General features: G+C 45.9%; 1 pseudogene; it reads left to right on the top strand.

Annotated features, from left to right (window-relative positions):
- The first annotated feature begins 787 nt into the window (after positions 1-787).
- LOC144098026 (uncharacterized) lies at positions 788-2653 on the top strand (annotated as a pseudogene).
- The last annotated feature ends 1370 nt before the right edge of the window (positions 2654-4023 follow it).

Genomic DNA, 4023 nt, shown 5'->3' with positions numbered 1-4023 from the left:
CTAATGACTGCTTATTATATTTTTGTAAACAGAAACTGCACAGGCAACGCCTCCCCGAGTTTGAGATGATGGCAAAAGTAAGGAGCCTGTGCGAAGAACATTTGAGTCCAGAACAAAATGCGCCCAAGCGGATGACTCAAGGGAAACTGAACTTCATTCACTCAGTGACTCTAGAGCGGCTTCACGGACTTGTTGAGGAGTTTGTCATCAGTGCAGTGCAGCCCTTTTCGGCCGTAGCGGAAGCATCATTTGTGAAGTTACTCAAAGAAACAGCACCAGAAAGAACAGCTTTTACACGTTCAATGCTCATGAATCGCCTTCATGGGCGCCTCGAAACGATAAAAGGAAATTTACGCTCAACGTCTCAAACTATCCTTCATGCGGCTGTCACCGAGGACTGTTGGACTCACTTTCACGGGTGAATCTTTTAGCTCTTGATATTTGTTTAGAAACAAGTGCGTAGAATAAAGAGTTGTGATGGTTGGTTCGTGTTCATCTCATCGTGTAAATAATACTCAGCGCGAAGGTTTAAATATAAAAGGAAGAAGGAAGGCCTGTATCGTGTCCGTTTTTAACTATTCGCGCTCAGTATCACTTCCATGATGAAGAAATGTCCCTCCGCGTTAGCCCAAACCAAGGCCACTTACCAAATCGTGTATTTTCGCGACCTTGCTTAGTGTAATGTTTCATTAAATATATGGTTTCCAGGTGCTACCTTGGAGTGACAGCTTTATGGCTGGATCCGGAGGCTTTAGACCGAAAGGTTGCCGCCTTAGCATGTCGCCGCATGAAAGGGAGCGTAAACTATGAAAGCCTGGCCGCTACATTTGAAGAGTGAATTCGAGCTTCACGGAAACGTCACCAAGGTGATCACGGACAGCGGATCGAACTTCTTGAAAGCTTTCAGGTAAGATAAAGCATCCCCCCCCCCTCTGTGAATTACTGAGTTTTGGTACACATTTCTAAACATTGTCTTCGCGCTGCACAGCCTCTACGGTCAAGATGAAGGAGTCGATGAAGGCGAGCAGAACTGCGAGCCCGTACATTAATGTCCGCTCATCTACAGCATGGAGGAAGGCAGACACCGGCTTCCACCACATCATCGGTGTTCTGCGCACACCATGAACCTAATTGCAACGCAGCGAGGGCGGATTCTATTGACGCGGACTATGCTAGGATAAAACAGAGTGTGTTCAGCAAGTTCCAGAAACTCTGGAATAAGCAAGGACTGTCGGCGCAAGCAGCTGACCTGATTAAGACCCATTGCGGGATCTACTTGCCGCACCCGGCTGTTACAAGATCGAATTCAACATTTAGGGTTGTGCACGATATCAATTCCTTGCTAGAAAAAGGGCAGGACTCGGAATTTATTTTCTCCAAGCTTGGAACTCCCAGGCTGGAGAAACCTCACGAGCCCAAGCTCATAGCGGAATACTGCAAGGTATGTAGCTCCTAGGTATAATTCTCGCGGCTTCCAGGTCAACATCCAGTTTTTACACTGCAGGTCATGAAGCCCGTGTGCTGTGCCTTCGACGTCCTGCAAGGTAACAACTACAGCGGTTACCTACTTCCGACGCTCGATGTTGCCATGAAAAAGATCGAGCACGAGAAAATCTCTGGACTGCACTTCTGCGGGCCTCTAGCTCAGTGTGTCTTGGATGGAATCCGCAAGAGGTCAGTTTTTAACACACGTCATAGGCCTATTAAGAAAAAAATGGACTGCTTATATATTGCCACACTGCTCACATTCTGCGGGCGCCGCCATGCGGCCGAGCGACATGACTTGGCTCATGACGGAGCGAGGAAGACGACGCTTCCGCTCCGGTGCGTGCTGCTGGTCTGCTTGGCTGTTCGATTAGAAGACCCTGTGCGAGTCGCACTACATTTGTTGGCACAATATCTAAAAGTTGAAGCCGGTGAGAAGAGTGCGCTCTCAAGTTGTGGACATCATGCAAACATGATTCGCATATTCAAATGTTTTATATTTTCACATTTCCCCCTATTGCTTTTCTGTTTGTCACAAACGTACTACGTACAGTCGAGGATTATCACATAATTTAGCTTCATCTGCTGAAGGTAGTGTACGATATCGCAAGATACAGGGGGTGCCATTTACAAATGTTTATAGCTATTCGACAACTTTCCGGTCACCCTGTTGATAAAAGCAACTTTGCTGATGCGAGTTTTTGCTGACGCAGATTCAACACGGCTATGAATCAGAAGGATGTGCTGGTTGCGGCTACCTTGCTACCGAGGTTCAAGCTGTCATGGATTGACGATGAAGCGTAGCGAAATGCTGTCCTCGACACCGTCAAAACCGAGCTGTCAAGATTTTCTCGGCATCCAGACAACGACCAGCCTCAGCTCCTGCACCACAGAGGATGACTTCTTCGTGAACTCCTTGACATCGTCTTCAAGTGAAGAACTGTCTCGGTGCCTTTTGGTGCCGCATAACTTTGCGCTGAGTGAGCTCAAGGAAAACCTTCCACGCGTTCACCAGCTCTTCTTGAAAGTGAAGACAGGAGTACCATCCAGTGCGTCCGTCGAGCGCCCATTTAACGTAGGTGCGGACGTATTCACTAAGAAGCGAGGCAAGCTGTCTAATGACAGCTTTGAAATGCAGCTGTTGCTTAAATTCAACAGCAAGTTGTAGTTATTATAAAGTTGCCGCTCTCTATCAACATCGTTTTCAAAATAAATTTTCCTTCTTTCTATCTGCAACTGCGGCTACGTTTCTGGTTATTGAGCTCCTGAGCCTGCGCGGCTGACCTGGAACGCTTTAACATACACTCGCATTTTTGCGATAATTATACATGTTCAAGTAAAAAAAAAATGTTTATGTGCGCAAATATATTTTTTCCGGAACTATGCCATTGAATCACACACACTTCTCTTGGGCCTAGTTTGTGCATGGTGATACAGTTTGTGCATGGTGAAACTAAGACTAGCGCAACACTAAGAACTGTTTTATTCTTCTCACACCAACGCATAAATATACATTTTTCCGCACTTGCGCAAGCTAACAAAAAAGTCTTCATGCGAGATTACTGGCAATGATGCGTGCACAAAAACTTCAATTCGGCGAAGTAAAGTAATAAGCAAGTATCGCTAGCACATCCTTCAGCCTTTTTCTTTATATGGAATGCTTCGAGAGCCAGCCGCGCGTGTTCCTTTCTGCTCCTGCCCAGAATCGCCTTCTCTTCGAATCGCGCTGTACAATTGCTGCAGTTAATAGTGTGAGGCACAAGATGTGCACCTTTGTCGCTTTTGTTTCTCGCATTTAGCGCATGCTCCCTGACTCGCTCATTTATGCAGCGCCCTGTTTGCCCGATGTACATCTTTCCACACGAGAGTGGGAAAGCATACGCGACTCCGATGGAGTAAGGAACAAAGGTTGTCCCATGCCTGATTTGCAAGCCATGCCTTCCATCGCCGCGTGCGGGAGCACAGCTTAGAAAGCTTGTTCGGCGCAGAAAACGCCAGAGGGATTCCATGTCTGCTAGCCACTCTCTTGAGTTGGTAGGAGACCTTATGTATGTAAGGCATCACCACAGGCCTGTAAGTTTCATATTCGGCCACCCTCTTTTTGGCGCTCTGGTTTTATGTTGCGCCAGTCCTTGTGTTTCTCCCGCGTATGTGGTTCGTCAAATGTTTTGCGCACATCGTTCATCTGTATGCCATTGAAGCATATCTTTATTGCTACACAATTTGCGTGCATATTTTGTTAGCAGAAGTGCAACAACATTACTGTAAATTTGTTCAGTTCAGTGATATTTTCTTTGTGAACTTAGAATTATGTGAAATAGGAGCTTTATAAAATTGTGTTGAGTTCTTGAAGCGAAGACGCTTTCTTTAAAATGTATGACCATGTAGTAACGGCAAAGTAACGTGCGATACTTTTTTTCGGTAACGGTAATGGTAACACATTACCTTTGTTTTACGGTAACGTATGGCGGTAACGCGTTCTTTTTTTTAGTGTAACGAGTAACGCATTCAGTTACTTTTTTGTGTGTAACGCCTACA

This window comes from Amblyomma americanum, chromosome 7 (genome assembly GCF_052857255.1).
Source record: "Amblyomma americanum isolate KBUSLIRL-KWMA chromosome 7, ASM5285725v1, whole genome shotgun sequence".
Classification (NCBI taxonomy): domain Eukaryota; kingdom Metazoa; phylum Arthropoda; class Arachnida; order Ixodida; family Ixodidae; genus Amblyomma; species Amblyomma americanum.
This window is presented reverse-complemented; position numbering and strand designations above follow the sequence as displayed.